This window comes from Lissotriton vulgaris, chromosome 11 (assembly GCF_964263255.1).
Source record: "Lissotriton vulgaris chromosome 11, aLisVul1.2, whole genome shotgun sequence".
NCBI lineage: Eukaryota > Metazoa > Chordata > Amphibia > Caudata > Salamandridae > Lissotriton > Lissotriton vulgaris.
In genome coordinates, this window is record NC_141699.1 from 831746500 (window position 1) to 831765742 (window position 19243).

Genomic DNA, 19243 nt, shown 5'->3' on the forward strand with positions numbered 1-19243 from the left:
GTCTGGCTTCCGGGCCAATCACAGCACCGAGACCGCCCTCATCGCTGCCACCGATGACATTCGAGCCCTGATGGACAACGGAGAAACAGCGGCCCTCATCCTCCTAGACCTCTCCGCGGCCTTCGACACCGTCTGCCACCGCACCCTAGCGCAGCGCCTCAACATCGTCGGAATCCAGGAGAAGGCACTGGAATGGATCATCTCCTTCCTCGACGGAAGGACACAGAGAGTCCGCCTACCACCGTACAAGTCAGAGGCCACCGAAGTCATCTGCGGCGTACCCCAAGGATCCTCGCTGAGCCCAACCCTCTTCAACGTCTACATGAGCCCCCTCGCGGCCATCGCACGCCAACACAACCTGAACATCATCTCCTACGCCGACGACACCCAGCTGATCCTCTCCCTGACCAACGACCCCGCCGCCGCCAGAGCCAACCTTCACGAAGGGATGAAAGAGGTAGCCGAGTGGATGTCGACCAGCCGCCTGAAGCTGAACTCGGACAAGACGGAAGTCCTCATCCTGGGAACCTCGCCCTCCGCCTGGGAGGACTCCTGGTGGCCCCCCGCCCTGGGCACCGCACCCAAACCGACAGAACACCAACGCAACCTGGGCTTCATCCTGGACTCCTCCCTCTCCATGACCAAACAAGTCAACGCCGTCTCCTCGTCATGCTTCAACATCCTGCGCATGCTACGTAAGATCTTCCGATGGATCCCCACCGAGAACAGGAAGACGGTCACCCAGGCCCTCGTCACCAGCCGACTGGACTACGGCAACGCCCTCTACGCCGGAACCACCGCCAAGCTCCAGAAGAGACTCCAACGGATCCAGAACGCCTCAGCCAGACTCATCCTCGACGTCCCACGACACAGCCACATCTCTGGACACCTGAGAGACCTGCACTGGCTCCCGGTCAACAAGAGAATCACCTTCCGTCTCCTCACCCACGCACACAAAGCCCTGCACGATCAAGGCCTGAGCTACCTCAACAACCGCATCAACTTCTACGCTCCCAAACGTCACCTCCGATCAGCCAGTCACGCCCTCGCCGCCGTCCCCCGCATCCGAAGAGCGACGACAGGAGGAAGGTCCTTCTCCTACCTGGCCGGAAAGACCTGGAACTCCCTCCCGACCGACCTGCGCCTGACCCAAGACCACCTCGCCTTCAGGAAGAAGCTCAAGACCTGGCTGTTCGAGCAGTAGCAGCTCGCTACCATAACCAAAATATGCACGACAACCTTGTCATCATGAAACCACCTTTAGGGGTACTATCATACTACTTGAAAAACATTTCATACTACATGACAAACATTTCCTAGCACCACAAAATCGTAATAGGGCCTGAAGCCCTGTATCCAGAATGTCAGCTGGCACTTAGTGCTGTGCAGCTGTGAGGGAATAGGGCGAAGTAGAGCATCTCATTGTTAACTGAATCAGAACTGACCCCACAGATAGAGTGGCCTAAACAGTGCAGCTGGCACTACTTGCTGCACAGCTGTTAGTGGCCTAAACGGTGCAGCTGGCACTACTTGCTGCGCAGCTGTAGAAGGCCTAAATGGTGCAGCTGGCAATACTTTCTGCACAGCTGTAAATGAGGGAGTGGCCCCCAGGGCAATCAAAGTGTCCTTTAAGTAGATAGGAAGAAACGTTGCAGCTGCCCGCGCTGTTGCTGTACTTGAACTATTGTCCGATGGTAATGGTTTATCAACAGCACATGGGCGATGTTAAGAGGAGAGTTTCTGAACCAGATCTGTAATGATTGTATGCTACGTATTTAAGGTAGGGCAATGACATCCATTCCACAACTGTTATGAACCTGCATGTGTTAGCTTTGCAAAGATCTGAAGATACTGTGCCACTCTGTGGCATACTGTTAAAACCGCTCCGATCCCGTAATTCTGTTGGTATTCCCAATAGAAATATCTGAAAGAAGCCGCTCTGGGACAAAGGAAAAGACAGCCGGGAGATTATGCCGCCCTTTTGACATCAGGCAAATAGATGCTGGCTTGCGTTCTGTTTACAAGCTACTCCAATCCCTGGTTGTTGTGTAGGTTCATCCACGCTTGGCAAGGGTGCTAAGTAGTTACCGCGCTTTAGGCTTCCGGTAGATGCAGAGTCTGCCTGCTGTGGTAGCGACGGGGCCTCTACCCTTGATGTGACCACTCTTGCTTTAAGGCAATGCATGCTGGGCTACGCGCTCAGGATGTCCTTATGTCCGCCATTTTGGAGTCAGGCCAGCATGTTTATACGATTCGAATGACAAGGGGTGCACAGCTGACTATGCACATGGTGTCAACAGCTCCGTTGTAGATACATCAGGTGGTCGCTTACGTTGTTTGGCGAGTTGGAGTGCCAGTCTAAACCTTATCACAGGCTTTGTTCGGCAGGCGCCATTTTGCGATTCGGTTCTTGGCGAATGCCACTTTCGGTTCCGATTTCGAGCTTCTGTTTCAGTTGCTCGAACTTAATTGTTTCAAGATCACGACTCCGACCCTCGGGGGGGGTGATTCCGCATAGAAAAGCAAGCCTTTGCTGGGCACCCGCTTGCTTCTGAAACAGTTTCTGCCATGTATTTAACAACAGGATCACTTCGGGGGAGGGCGCAGCACCTCTGGATCGGCCGCACTCTATACCTGTGTAGGCTTAGGGGATGCTATGCGTTAATGGCCTGCAGGTTTCTCTCGAGCGCTGGGCTGGGATGAATTTAACCAGCCTACTGCTTCTGTGGGGCACTCACTGCTTTTCCAGCCCTCCGCAACAACAGGAGGAACCGGGAAGGGAACGATGCTGGTTATGACAGCCTGTCTTCTTCTGCTGCCTTGAAGAACAAGTGCCTCTCCCTGATGAAGCCTCTGATCAAGCAGAGGGCACACAGACCCTGGAGCGGGTCTCCGTCCAATGGTGGAACGAGTTGCTGGAACTGAAAAAGAGGAAAAAACATCTAAAAGTAAGCATCCCTCTGCGTCCCATGTTTCCAGTAGACAGATGAAATCAAAGTTCTTCAATATGCTCATCCATCCAGCATCTGAAAGCTTTCTCATGACCCTAGCTATATTCCAACTGAGAACCCCGATGGCATCTTGACTAGCGGTCTCAGATGTCAAGTTTGAAATGTCAACACTAAAAGTAGGGCCCAGTCAATCAGGGTCTTCCGTGCTGGAAGGCTCAGAGGAAAAAAAAAACAAGATTACTATAGTGTGCGGTCTAGCTCACCGAGTCACGTGACCTTGCGCCTGCTGTCGTGAGAGGCCGTGACGCGGGGGCTGGACATCGCGAGAGACCGGCGACAGTGTTTGCGGCCCGGCTCTCCCCTTGTACGAATCGGAATAAAGTATTGAACCCTATACGACCCTGTTGTCTTTCCGTGGGGCCCTATCTACACCTCCAAAGTGGCGATGAGGAGATCGGACCGGTGCACGGTAACTAAAGCAAGGTAGGGGAGACCCGGGAACCCATGGCGAGGAGGGGCAATGTACCACCCTAGGCACCCCTCCTGGCCCCCGTTCCAGGCGGCAAACTCCACAATCGAGGCAGTGCTTCTGCCCCGTGGCGTGAAAATGTATGCAGGCAATGAGCACACCTCCCCCACTGCGTGAACATCAGTGCATATTTCGGTGCATGGGGGGGCACCAAGCACGCCTTACAAAGCCTGTACTGCGCTGCTGGCATTACATGAAGCCACCTCCTGGCCCCAGTGTTGGGGGCACCTGCCACACACAGGGTACACGCCAAAGGCACCTACCACCAGACCTGGGCATCCACAAGCTTGCCCTTAGCTGCTTACACCTCCACAATTACTTATTTGAAGAGTGGTGGTATCAGTAAAGGCAAGGGGATTGGTTTGCTCACGGCATTACTTTTTCTGAATCAAGTGCCAGGCTCTCCTGACCGGAACTTCGGGATTAGGTGGCGGGTAAAAAAAAACCCAGAGGGAGAACAGAAATGCAGTCCATTGATGAACCTGTTTCCCCCAGTGCTCGAAAAATTGAGCCAGCTTGTGTGGAATTATTAAAGTTCACTATTATACAGTCACCCAGAGATGTTTCATGGGACTGGCCTATCCATCCCCCCCCCCTCCCCCCCCCCTTCGGGCTATTATGAATTCTTCAGCCAAAATCTGAGTAGGAGGCTGACAAGCATTCACCCTGGTTGCGAGCCAATGGACAACTTTATTCTTAAGTTGGGCGTAGTTTTTATGTGCATCCTTCCTCAAGGGAGGTACATCCACCAATACAACAATATAAGAGGTGAATTGAATAAGCAATTGGGCTGAAACCAAAACTAGCCTACCAGAATTATCCAAGGCTATGCGAGAAGGAGCACTTTGGTGATGAATGCAGGCACTCGAGGGCGAGTGTTAAGATGCTCTAGTTGGAACCTGAGCCTGGGAGGATGCTCCAGCTCCTAGGTTGCCAACATCTTCACTTAAAGGGATTCTGGGGCCTGTGTGCGACATGGTTCTAGAGAAATCATTGGGCCGGCTGCTAATGCTTGAATGTAGATTATCCACAGACCCTTTTAAAGATCCTACTATTTGCTATAGCACAGTTATCCGAGAACCAAAGGCATATAGAGCTGCCAAGATCTTAGTTTCCTAGTTTTTCAGAAGTGCCCTAAGGAAGCCCTCTGTTGTATCCTGCCCAGAACCTGTAACTATATGAGGTACAGATGTAACTGGAATCTTCCTAAAGCCTGTTGTAGCCTTCCTAGTTTTTTTGGCAGGATGAGGCTGTCCAAAACATTTCAAAGTAGCATCACTGACAATGGGCTGTAAAGTCTGGGTGCTGGGGAGGCTAGTCAAAGGAACTTGAGTGGTGAAGGGAGTCGTAGGAAATGCACTAATAGTAATATTAACAGGATCGGCACCTCCCTCACTTTGAACATCTATATCTTGTGTTAAGCCATGATGGTAGACCATCAGCTCTATTTCAGCACTAGTAATCTCATCCAAGAGCACCCCCACGGCTTGGTTTAAGAACGTTAGTATAGTTTTGCTGACTCTCTGTCTTTTTTTAGTCCCATTGGAGGTTTCTGCCTTTCTCTTCCCATACTCAAAAAGTCAGATTACCATAGAACTACAGGCAGGGCTGGCAGATTACGCAGAGAAATGCTACTCACAACAAGCTGAATGGCCACAAAGTCGAGTAATATACACTAGTAGAGCACCCACTCACCGTCTCCAGGGTCCAGAGTCCAAAAGTAAGAGGGGAGCCCAGTCTAGTTACTTTCAAGCGTTGATGGGTGCAGGACGGGCCCACCCTTGGCCCAGGAGTGGCCTGCAGCAGCAATTTACATGCCTCCGGGCACGGCAGTGATGCATTAGCAGTACACGAGAGTCTGGGTCTTGCAGTCCTCTCACCGACGAGGTTAGAACAAGCGAGCTTCCCTAGGAGCAGGACCAACTGCAGGAATGTATGCGCCTCCGGGTGCCCGCGAATCTCACATGGGCAGATCCGTGAAGGGTCCGCGTCCCTAGATATACAAAATTTTAGTTCTTTAATAACTCCAAACCTACTGAACAGATGTATTCAAAATTACAAATAGGGCTCTTTCTACACCAGTAGCCTGCTTTCTGCCAAATTTGATGTAAATCTCTTCAACAGTTCCGCCTGTAGTCATGTTAGAAAAATACAATATCCCCTTTATGATTGCATGGGGAAAAAGTGTTTTGGGTGCAGTGCAAGTAAGCGACTGCCCTGGGGGCAACACATTCCCCATATTAGGGCACATTATCCTTGTCTGCATTTGGTGCAACTTTTAAAAAGGTGCACCCGGCACAAAGAATGAAAATGCACAATGTACACAATACGGATCCACACTGTGTGATGCTTGTAAAGGTATCCCACAGGCAGGGTCACATTTTATATCAACCCTTCTATAAGCTGTAAATAAGTTGTTGATAGCAAGAACCATTGTGGGACTACAGCAACTTCTAAAGTCCTTTTTTTCAGTTTTATGAATAGTTTAAATCTGACCACCAACTTCAATAAAGCCCACAAAATGGTTATGGGCTCTAGATGAACGGGTCCCAGAAAATATACCCTGGAGGGTTTTGATATATCCAGAGTAAAGGCATTTTCGTATTGGCATCTTATTTGGTGAGAAAGGCTCTCAGGGCCCGCCGGTGAGAGCATAAAGAAATGCGATGACCAGAGTAGATGCCTCTGTGTTTGATTTCACCTTCCACCTGGGAGCGAAGCCCATTAAGACCTTGATAAAAATGTATCAATCTAAATGAATCTCCATGGCGAGTTATATCAGTGATATCTAGGGTTACAAGGAGGCCACATAGCTGTAAATAGATGGAATAGTTTTTGAAGCCCCAATATATGGCTTACTATGTGCTGCACAAAGAATTAAGGTTGAGATGCATCTCAGATTTGTTAACATTGCATCCCTTGCTTAGATGGATTTCGATATGGTTAAATGAAGAGTTGGGACTGAATCTGGCCATGTTGGTGGATTGCATAAAACTTGAGAGGGTTAGCAGTATCCCATGGCTTAGTTACATTAAATCCTCATTTACTTTCCTTTGGTCGTGGATCACACCGATTCTGATCCCCTTAGTCGCTTTGCTACTATTTCAGGTAGAAGGGAGGGCTGCAGAGTAAACCTAGTCTCAACCTATATCACACCTGGGCTGCAAACTCAATCGTAACAAGATTTAGGGAAGTTGTTTCTTTCCCTTCCGGATGGGCAGCTCTTAGTGGGGGGGGATTTCAATGTGGTGGTCTCAGGCCATCTAGACAGGCATCCACCGAGGGTTCTTCCATCGGGCCACATATGATTAGCGGATTTCATCGACACGTTCGGCCTTACTGATCTACGGCGACTTAGACACCCACAAGATAACCAATATACCTACTTCTCGGGCCCACATCGCTCCTTCTCCCGTATAGACTACATATTAGCACCCATGCAGCAGGGCACTACTGTGCAAGATGCCACACACTTAGTGAGAGGCATTTCGGATCACTCCCCACTGCTGGTACATCTCACTTTTGGAGAAAGGAGGGTGGGAAGTATAGCACAGATTAACGCATGGTATCTCCGTAACAAAGACACGAGGGAGACACTTACACTGGCGATTACCCGGTACTTTGAAGACAAAGATGGTATGGTGGACTCCGCGGTGACGCTGTGGGAGGCTTTAAAAATGGTACTTCGAGGGGAGGCCCTCTCGGCAATTGCGGGACGCCGCAAGGAGCGGGAGGCTAACCTGGTCCAACAGGAGACAGACCTCCAGGAGTTGGAAAAGGCAGCACTTACCCAGGAATACTCAGAGGCGACCCATCAGATGCAACTCAAACATGCGGAATATAAGGCATTGGCCACAGATGCCGTGAAACATGTCATTAGAGATCGGGAGAGGAGGATCTACGACCAGGGAGATAAGGCGGGCAAGCTTATAGCCTGGCTAGATAGGAAACAGCAGATGCAAAAAGTTGTGAAGGAGCTCAGAACTAAAGCGGGCCGTTATTACGGAACCAGCTGATTTTGTCCGGGAGTTTGAACTGCACTACCGGAAGGTCTATAGTAGGGGGTCTGACAGACCGGAGGAGGACTCGGTTGACTTGTTGGCAGACAACCGGTTGCCAACTCTCACAGAGGCAGAACAGGAGACCCTTGAAGCGCCGCTCACTGCTGAAGAGTTGGGCCGAGCCATTAGTGATCTCCGCTCGGTAAAAACGCCCTAGGACCTAATAGGCTGCCTATCGAGCTCTTTAAACTTAAAGCTTATGCTCTAAGCCCTTACTTGAAGCGGATGTTCGAGGAAAGCAGGGAGAGGGGTCTTCTGCCCCGGGACCAGCGCATAGCTACCATAGTGGCCATCCCCAAGGACGGCAAGCCAAGAGACTCGTGTGCCTCTTATAGACCTATCTCTTTGCTGAACGTGGAGCCCAGATATTGGCAAAGGTGCTGGCCAATAGGCTTAGACCCGTCCTGCTGACATTGGTCCACCCGGACCAGTCGGGTTTTATGCCCCATCGCAACACAACACTTAACCTTCGCCGGTTACATGGAGTACTGGGGAACTGCCACACCATTAGGGAGGATGCAGTAGTGGTAACACTTGATGCCACTATGGCTTTTGATACTTTAGAATGGCCATATTTGATGGCGGTCCTCCAGAAACTGGGCTTTTGCCCTGAATTTATTAGGTGGGTCTGTCTCCTCTACGCTGAGCCTTTGGCCCAGGTAATGGTAAACAATAAACTCTCTGAGGTCTTTGTTCTAGAGAGGGGGACACGACAGGGGTGTCCCCTCTCGCCCCTGCTCTTCGCCCTGTACCTTGAACCGCTTGCGGCCTGGATCCGGCAGGACCTTTCCCTGAGGGGGCTCCGGTGGACCGATGGTTGGGAGGACAGGATTTCATTGTACGCTAACGACATCCTTCTCTATCTCAAGAGACCTCGTAGGTCCCTGATGGAAGCCATGGACATTTCTACTAGTTTCGGGAGGAACTCAGGGTACAGCATTAATTGGGGCAAGTCTCAAATGTATGTCCTTCACGGAGACCCTCCGGAACTGCCCTATCACGACGGCCAGGGTTTCGATATCTGGGGATCTATATCTCCAAAGACAAGGCCACTAGATACGAAAGGAACCTCCTGCCACCACTGCAGCGTTTCAAGAGGGACTCGATCTCCTGGCGGAAACTTCCGCTTTCCCTCCTTGGTAGGGCATCACTCTTTAAAATGATGGCGTTGCCAAGAATCTTATATGCCCTGTAGAACTATCCAGACCTGGTTCCACAACCTTATTTTGCATCTATTGAATCAACACTTAGAGTGCTGTTATGGGTTGGGATGCCTCGCATCTCCCTTCAGAAACTTACACTGAGTTGGTTTGACGGAGGTATAGCGCTCCCGGACATTCGGATGTATTATTGGGCTGCCCATCTCTCAGCCATCAATCAGGGCACATATGCTGACGGTGACGATTCGGGCTTTGGAATGGACCGATGGCTCCTACTGGGCGGGAACTTTGAGGCGGCACTGGACTCCAGGCCTGGCAGGTACCCTCTGACGGGGCCCACTAAACACTCGGTCCAAATGTGGCATACTGTACAACGCAAATTGGGATGGGCAGACACTTTGACCCAGGCTACCCCGTTATGGGTTTCGGAAAGGTTAGGTACCCTGGGCCGCACTAAGGGGTTCCGTAACTGGAACCTAATCAGGATCTCCCATGTAAGGGACCTATGGAGCTCCAACGGTGTTGTCTCCTTTGATTCACTCCAACGCACTTATGAGCTCGCTCACACAGAACACTTCAGATACTTACAAGTCAGACACTCTCTGCAATCCAACATCCCCCAGGGAATTCTTCCCCCGGCATCATCCCCCCTGGAGGACAGACTACTTGACGGCCACCTACCCGAGCACGCCATATCCCTCACATACAAGAACATTTTCAATAATTCCCCAGACTTACTGCGGCCTCTCAAAGGGAAATTGGAGTCGATGGGTTAGAAATAGATGAGGAGGAGTGGAGGAGTGCCCTAGTGTCCCCGAAGGAAGTAACCATATCGGCCAGACTTCGACTGATTCAGCTCAAAATTCTTCATAAAGTATACATATCTGGAACTAGATTGAAGTTGATGGGCCGAAGTGAGGACGGGCTCTGCAGGAGGGGGTGTGGAGAGGAGGGGACGTTCTTCCACATAATCTGGGAATGCCCTTTGATGCAAACCTATTGGCAACGAATACACTGATGCATGCAAGAGGTGTGGGCGGTGGAGCTCCGAGTTGAGGCAAAGAGATGTCTCCTTAATGTCTGGGAGACTAATGACCTATCAACTCATGGGAGGCTATGGGCCACATTGGGATTCGTAATAGCAAAGAGGAACATAGCTAGGCTATGGGGAGCAGTGGATTCTCCGAAATCGGGCTCATGGAAAACAGACATGGACTGGTGTATGCTCCAGGAGAAAACGGTCTATGTGGCCAGGGGTTGCCCCCGGAAGTGGACTGCTGTATGGTCCAACTGGAACGAATACGGGGGCCATATATGCGAACCCCCCCCAGACCACCCCGGTTGACGACCCACTCGCAGCACTGCATACTGAGTAATGAACTGTAATGAATGTGTTCGTAACTATATGCTCTGTCAAACTGGGCTTCATGAGGTACACTTCTGTGTTATGTACTATCTTTATGTGACAACCACCACTGTTTTCTATAATATTAATAAAAAGATTAATAAAAAAAATCCTCATTTACTAAGCTGGAAAGTCCTGATTTATAAAGGTCGCCAGAAAGTATTTTCTGTGAAGAACTATGGTGGGTAAAGAGACAATATACATCTGCAGCACAAGTAAAGAGAGAGTAGAGGGAGATGAGTAAATCTTCTATTAAAGCATACGTATCCCTGTAGTCATGTATGAGAATTGAACCCTATCTTACTGTGATTACAAAACCCACATCATCATTTCTTATTAACACAATTCAGATTACATTTATTGCATTGGCTCCAGGCAGAGCCTTTGGGTTAGATCAAAGCTGATCAATTAGGCCCTTGCAGTTGCGATTTATATTCTTACCAAGACACTATGCACTTTGTCATGTTCTGTGAACACTATAGATCTCTTCAAAGGCAGTATATTCTACCTCTGCTGAGGGGCAACAATCCATACAAGTCACAACTGCAATAACTTGTTAACAAATGATGCCAAATTAAGTTATATGTTTTAATGTGGCTAAATTCTTAGTAGAAGCAGTGAGACTTACACCCTGATTCATGAAGCAAAATTGCGCCTGCAATAGCTGCGAAAAAGCTATCGCAGGCGCAATTTCCAAAATCGGAATTCACCATCAAAAATGCGAAATCGCAAACACAGATTTGCGAAATCGCTAAAACATTCGTAGAATGCCGGCAGGATACCAATAGCGAATCGGAAATAGCGAGAATGCACGGAATCTGCGAAAATAATAGCGAATTCGCACATTACTCGCAATCGGTATTCATGAAAAATCGCTATTAGCGAAAAAGCCAAAAATCGCATTTTGCGAGGCGCAATTTAAGGAGAACCCAAAGCAGGTGGTAACCATCAAACCCATTGGAATTTATTTTTTGAAAAAACGTTGGACAATCAGTAACTGGTGCAGGCCTGACCAAACACACTTAAGGGGAAGCAGCAACATCAGAAGGAGTCTCACAATGCCAGGAAAGTACATGGTGGTCAGGCGGCGAAGGCTACAGCGAGCAGCAAGGAGGAGACGCAGAATCCAGGAGAGGATATTCCGCCAGCGGGTCACCCTGCTGGGCCAGACCAGAGAGCAAATATACGCAAAGTACCGGCTGAATGGGGCTATGATCATCAAGCTCATACAGGACCTTGACCCCCTGATGCAGCACCCAACAAGGCGGACCAATGCCGTCCCAACACATGTCCAGGTATTGTGTAGCCTGCACCTCCTGGCCTCTGGGAGCTTCCAGGGGATAGTTGAGGTAGCTGGGGGGATATCCCAGCAAACCATGTCCCGCTGCCTACGTAGTTTCCTTGACGCAATGCTGACCCAGCAACACCAGCACATCAAATTTCCCACCAGCCAACAGGAGTTGGATGAGACCACACTACAATTCTACAATGGTGCCCGTTTCCCACACGTGATAGGATGCATTGACTGTACCCACGTCCACATTTGCCCACCTGCTGGAACGGAGTACATGTACTGCAATCGCAAGTCCTACCACTCCCTCAACATCCAGATGGTCTGCAAAGCAAAGACATACATCACCGACATAGTGGCACAGTACCCGGGGAGTACACATAACTCATTCATATTCCGCCACAGCGGCCTCCACGCACGACTGGTCAGGGGAGACTTCGGGGAAGGACACCTACTTGGTAAGTACACTTTGCCCACAATGTCACATTGCAAATGACTAGCTGCGCTGCACAGGCACTCACCCTCTGCTCCTCTCATTCAGGTGACAGTGGCTACGCCCTGCGTGAATACCTCCTCACCCCATACCTCAACCCTGCTACACCACAGCAACGGTGTTACAACGTATCACACATACGCACAAGAAATTGCATAGAGAGAACATTTTGGCTACTGAAGAGCAGATTCCGCATACTTCACAAGACAGGTGGGGCCATGTACTACAGTCCTGAAGTGTGCTGCCGCATTGTGGCTGTGTGTGCTATCCTACACAACATTGCTACCAAGCGCAGGATACCTGTCGACATCTCTGGCAGTGAATCGGAAGGGGACGACCGGCCACCTGCACATGCGTGCCATGCACGCGGCGAGAACCCAGCTGAAGGCCACAGACGCCGCAACCACATCACAATGAACAGTTTCTAGTGCACCCTCTACCCTCACCCCACAAATCACAAATGCATGCAAAATGTAATAATGACACAACGCCAATGTGTGCTGCAAAATAAATTATTATTGTTTCATTCACAATAATGCTACCACTATAAATGTTGTCATTGGTAACAGTATTTCGGCATACTGCTGTGTGAAAGGACAGGGCAGGCTTATACTCAGCCTGTGCCAGAAATAGTCATATGAAGTCAATTGCGCCTCCTGCGCGTACCACCCAAGCGCCTCTGAGGCTCATCCTCTTCCAAGGCACGTGTACCTGCCGTGGGCCTGGTTCTGCGCCTGAGTGACCCTACTTGTGAGGCAGAGTGACTGCTCATGCTCGATGTCCCCTCACTGACATCATCACCCCAAACAGTGGCAGGTAGAGCAGGAGGGTGTAGTGCTGTCACGGCAGTGGTCAGGTGCTCAAGGACCCTGGCCACATCCTCGCAGCACTGGCTGGGCTGCTGCTGCGCAAGGGACTGCCGCGATAACTGTGATGTTGCATTGCCCACAACATAATTGAACCTGGTGTAGGCCGTCAGCCGGGTCAATAGCTGACGGTGGCGCCGGCGTGCTGCGTTATGCTGAGATGTTATAGCTGCAGTGTTGGCCTCCATGGCTGCAGTCATGCGGGCCATTCCCTCCCCCACACCTGCCATGGCCGCCGTCATGCGGTCCATGCGGTCCCCCACTCCGGCCACATTGCGCCCAATGTTGTACAGCTGTAGCTGTATGGCACCTTGCCGGCGTGCCTGAAGCTGATGTATACGCAGCATGCGTCTTTCAACGCTCATTCGCGCCAGCCGCTGTCCATTCCTCCTCCTGCTGATTGCTGCATTGGACTGCTGCCGAGACATGCCACGCCTGCTCTGCTGGCCTGACACAGTGGCTGGCCGCTGTGTTGCCGGTGTTGCGGGCCCTGATGTAGAAGCACCAGCTGCTGGTGGTGTCACAGCAGGCCTTGCTGGTGCGGCAGGGGCTGGAGGCACACTGGTAGTGGGCCTGGCTGCGGCTGTAGTTGTTGCGGCTGAGGCTGGGGGCACGCTAGTTGTGGGCCTGGCTGCGGCTGTAGTTGTTGCGACTGAGGCTGGGGGCACGCTTGTTGTGGGCCTGGCTGCGGCAGTGGTTGCTGCGCCAGATGCAGGAGGCACACTGCTGGTGGACCTGGCTGCTAGTGTTGTTGCTGCGGCAGGGGCTGGTGCCTGTGTATGTGGCGGCACCTCCTCCTCATCCTGGGCCTCCTCATCTATTAGCAGCCTCTCGCTGTCGCTGCTGTCTGCGCCACCTGTGAGGGTAAGTGGACGTTCATTAGTTACATGTATCTGTCACACGTGCAGTTGCTACTTGCATGCTGGGTGACATTCCCTGACTGGCTATGGCTTTGCGTACTTTGGAGCCTGTCTGGCTACATTGTGGTACTACTACATTGTGGCCACACTACATGTCTCACAATGCTTCAGGGCATTACCTGATGTGCAACAATGGCATGACTATGGGACATTATGTGTGGCTATATGGTCATGGACATTCATAGGGGACAGGGTCGCAGTCGCATGCCACTTACCTTGGATGTCTTGGGTGGGGCGGGATGAGTCCAGACGCGTAACTCCAATGCACGCCTCCCTCTCAAGCGTGTCTTCCACTTGGTCCTCCAAGGCTGTGTTTGGAGGGACTGTAGGTCCTCCCCCTCCAGTGCCCGATGCCTCTCCAAGGCGCTCAGCCACCTTCTCTTTGGCACGACCTCGGATGTCGTACCATCTTTTTTTTAGTTCGTCCAGTGACCTATCAGCCACACCCACAGAGTTCACCGTGGACGCTATTCCCTGCCAGATACTCCTTTTTTCCTGCTCCGGCACCCTCCTAGAGTCCTTGCCAAACAGTTTGGAGTGGTTGGCCACCACCCCTTCTATCAAATGCTCCAGCTCCTGTTCGGAAAATTTTAACTTCTTCTTCCGCCCTGTGGTGTTGCTGGGCCCAGGAACAGCTTCCTCAGACATTGCAGCACTGTTGTCTCAGAGTTGGAATCCAAAAAGAAAAGCAGGAGCTCTCCCAGTTGCTGACTCGAGGACTGCCTCACTGTGGTGAATGGGGGTGGGAACTGGCTGCTTCCTGGTTGTGATGTCATCACTGTGCTCGAAATGCGACTTCCCGTTTTCCCGATCTCGCGATTTTGCGATCTCGCAATTAGCGATATCGCTATTTGCGATATCGCAATCCCGACATGGATGTAGCCGGAAATAGCGATTTTTCTGCGATTATCGATAATCGCAAACGGCTTTTGCGGCCGCGTGCGATTCACATTTTATTATCGCAAAACATCATGAATTCCGATCTGCGATTTCTCAATAGCGAATCGCAATTTTTCACTATTTGAGAATCGCAGATTCCGGTTTTCATGAATCAGGCTGTTAGAATCCAACAAGACTTATAGGACCATTATTATGATGATTGGGGTGTGGAAGTGGCCGCCCCGCTATTGCCCCATTCCCACATCACCAAAGCCAAAACAAACCGCCTGCCAGATTATGACTTTTTATGTTGCTGGTGGGCAGTTCTTTGGCATTCCCGCAGTGATGCCTTTAAAATAGGCACTGCAATGGGAACATTAAAGCATGTTCCTGCACAGACCGAAATGCACAACGTTGTGCATTTTGTTCTGTGCAGGAACAAGGAGTCCATGCAACAAGGGGCGCACCATGTGCCCCCCTGCATGCATCTCATGGCAAGGAGGCATGTAGGGCTCCCTTGGTTTCCTCACCGCCACACTTCCCATGGTGTTTTCACTGCCATTAAAAGTGTGGTGGTGAGGAAACTTGTAATGTGCTTGGTGTGCCGCAGCAGTCCCACCAAGCATATTGCAGCCTGAAGACCGCAGCGCTACTGCCAAGGATTTCCGATCCCTGGCGGTTGTGGTGGTCCCAGGCCAGCCCGACCACCCTGGTCCTAATAGGGCTGTCAGAAGACTGCCACCGGCATGCCCACACGAGTCTGGCAGTCCGTGGACCAACAGACTTGTAATACGCCCTATTGTTACAATGAAAATAGATTTATTTCAAAGTAATGGTAGCTGTGCTATGGTTTTTAAAAATTTTAGAAGCTTTTCATCATTGACATCTATTTGATTGCACTTTTGGGAAAAGTTTCTACTATGAACTACAGTCAGTATGACGATAATACATAACTGAGAAAACATTTTATGAACTATTTTGTATTTTAATGTTTGCAATGATTGTATCTTTTATTGTTTTAAGTAGCCGAGTAAAGAATATTTGATGATGGCTTCATTATAGTTAAGAAAGCTTTATTTATTCCCTCTATGCAAACCCAAATTAAACTACGCAAACATTAGATATTCTAAAGTTATAATTATGAATTTTATTTTGAATTTACTCTTTCTATACAAACCCACTTTAAACTGAACAAACATTAGAAATTCTAAATGTATACTCATAACTAATATTTATAATTTATGCACCACCTTCAAATTACTTAAAAGTCATGCACGTCCATACATAGTGTTGTCAACTCATTCACCACACTATATTAACTATAACTCAGCACTCTACAATGCACTGTGTTCTCACAAATTATGTATTTGAAATTTCGGAAGTGTTGTTATAATGATATTAATGCACATTGTAATAGTGATGTAATACGAAAGGGTATTTGCAGGGCATCGTATGTGATAGTTAATATAGTGTGGCAAATGAGTTGACAACACTGTGTTGCACAGTGTGGTAGAGAATTTAAGACACAACTATAGATTTGTAATCTTTGTGTAGTTACGGTTTAGTTTGTTTAGAAAAATAAAGTGTTCTTAACTATAACAAAGGATTTTTTAATTGAATTTTAATGTTTTGTTATTTTAATAAAAATGTATTTTTAAAACGTTTTGTGTCGTTGAATGCAGTGTGATTAAGAGGAGTGTTGTAGATTAGAGTGGAGGACTGTGTTTTAGTGGAGTAGTGGGAAGTGGAGTAGAATGGAGTGTGGTAGAGTGGAGTGGTGTTCGGTGGAATAGCTTACAGTGGAGTGTTTTAGGGTGGAGTGGCGTAGAGTAGAGTGTGGTACAGTGGATTGACATGCAGTGGAATTCTGTAGAATGCAGTGGCGCACAGTTGAATGGCAAGGAATGGAGTAGTGTATAATGGAATAGTGTAGAGTATGGTGTAGCCGCAACCGGTGCAGGTAAGAGCGGTGGGGCTGTAGGGCCAGCTGAGGGGGAATTTTGAGAGACAACTACATTGGAAAATGTATTCTTTATTTAATTTTCCCTTGTGGCCATCTCTCGAAATCCCCCCTCACCTGGTCCCACCGCTCGTACCTGCAGTGGCCACGGCTGTTAGGGTGGCATGGAGTGGAGTGGTATAGAATGGCATGATGTAGAGTGTAGTGATGTTACAGTGTAATACCGTACAGTGTAGTGATGTACACTCCAGTGGTCTTCGCATTATCCCTGAACACAGCCACTTTTGCAAGAAGCTGCAGTCCTGGCTTTTTGTAAATTAATCCATCTCAATTTCTCTTGTCAGAGCCGTCTGCAAGCGCCATGAGACTCCTCGGATGTGATTTGTGCGCCAAACAAATGTCCTTAACTTGACTTGATACACTGGAGTGGAATACAGTGGAATTGCATAGAGTCTAGTGGCATAGACTGGAGTGGTGCACAATACAATAGTGTATAGTGGCGTGGGGTCTGATGGAGTGGCATTTTGAAACCCCAAACTGGAGTGGCGTACAGTTGAGTGCCATGCAGTGAAATTGCATACAGTGGATTGGCATAGAGATGAATGATACATAGTAGAATAGCATAGAGCGGACAGGTGTACAGTGTAGTGGTGTAGAGTGGAGAGGGATGTATTAGAATAGCATAGAGTGGAGTGACACCGAGTGGAGTGCAGTAGAGTGGAATAGTGTGCAGCAAAATGGCATACATTGGAGTGCCATACAGTGAAATAGCATGTAGTGGCGTGGCATACAGTGGAGTTGTGTACAGTAGAGTGGTGTACAGTGTAGTGATGTAGTGCGGAGTGGCAAAGAGTAGAAGACCATAGCGTGAAATGGTGTAGAGGACAGTGTAGTAGAGTGGAATAGTGCAGACTGGAGCAGCGTGCAGTATAGTGGCATACAGTGCAGTTACATACAGTAGAATACCATACAGTGGAGTGACGTAGAATGTAGCGGCATAGAGTGTAGTTGCATACAGTGGGATAGCCTATAGTGTTGTACAGTGGAGTGATGTAGACTAGAGTGGCATACTGTGATGTGGTGTTGAGCAAAATATCATAGACTGTGGTGGCGTACAATGGAGTGACATGTGACATATAGTGGTGAAGAATACAATGGAGTGGTGTAGAGTAGTACCATGTTGATTGTAGTGGTGTACAGTAGAGTGACATAGTGTGGCATGCCATTTAGTGGAATAGCATAGAGTGGATTGGAATAGAGTGGAGTATTGTACAGGGGACTAGTGTAGATGGTAGTAACATACAGTGGAGTGGTGTAGAGTGGAGTGGTGTACAGTGTAATACCATACAGTGGAGTTTTGTATTGTGGAGTGATGCATACTGAAGTGGCATAGAGTGGAGTGGTATACCATGGAATAGCGCAGAGTGGATTTGTGTACACTGGAGTAGCGTAGAGTGGAGTGGTTTAGAATGGATTAGCATAGTGTTGCAGAATGGAATTGCGAGGGTGGAGTAGTGCACAGTGGAAAGGTATAGAGTGTAGTGGCATACACTGCAGTATCATAGAATGGAGTGGTGTTGAGTGTAATAGCATGCAGTGAAGTGATTTAGAGTGTAGTGGCGGACAGTGGAGTGGAATACAGGGGATTAAAGTAAAGTGGAGTGGAGTACTGTTGATTTGCATAGAGTGGAGTGGCGTATAGTGTAATGAACCAGAGTGGAGTTGTGTAGTGTGTAATAGAGTAGAGTGGTGTGGCATTGAGTGGAGTGGAGTGGCGTAGAGTGCACTGTGCTACTTGAAAAAGGCTTAGCATGAAAATATGTGAACAGATGTAGATGTAATATGCCAGGAATAGAGAGTGCAAAGTGTAAATTCTAAACTTTGGTAGTAGGTGTAAATAGCTTAAATAGTATTAACGCCTAAACCGCGGCGGCAATTCCGTCACGGTGCGGGCATTCTAATGGGTGGGCGGGGCTGCGATGGCCAACGGTCGTGCGCAGCACCAGGGAGGGTGTGCTCCCGTCGGCTGTTGGCTGACGGGAGCATGGAATGGGGTAAAGGTATAAGTGTTAATATGCTTAGTAATATATTGTTCTGTGGCATATCGCGTTAAGTTTGCAGTATGCCACAGCAAACGCAGATATGAAGGCAGTACTCGATTGGCTAAATGCTGTCTTTACAAAAATGTAATAGGCAGCCATGTAGTTTTCAGCACACTTTCACTGCATTCTGGGTTAGGGCCTTATATATAAGTAAGTATTGGATTTTATTGTTGTTCCCTACCAATTACCACTTTATGAAAGTGATAATAGTTACATAAATGTATTTATAATTTTCTATATATTTTGCCAGCAGTTTAGGGAGAACTGCACTGTAATGTGCACATATTACAGTCGTACTCTGTAGATTTGTTTGTGAAGATTTTAATATGTTAAAAATTAAAAATACAATGTAGATTACTATATTTGAAAAATACAGTGCAGTACAGTGTATTGTCATTTTTTTTACATTTTCTTTACCTCTGTACTCCGTCCTTTTAAAAAAAATATATAGAAACTCATGAATAATTTTCCTTACCTATTACCTCTTTAATAAAGGGGTAATAGTAAGGGGGAAAGTATCAATCCTAATACTTACCTATGTCAAAGGACATAAATGGAACACAGCTAAAGTGTACCTAAAAACAACATGGCTTCCTTCGACATCTGCAAAGGCATTCATTAGCCAA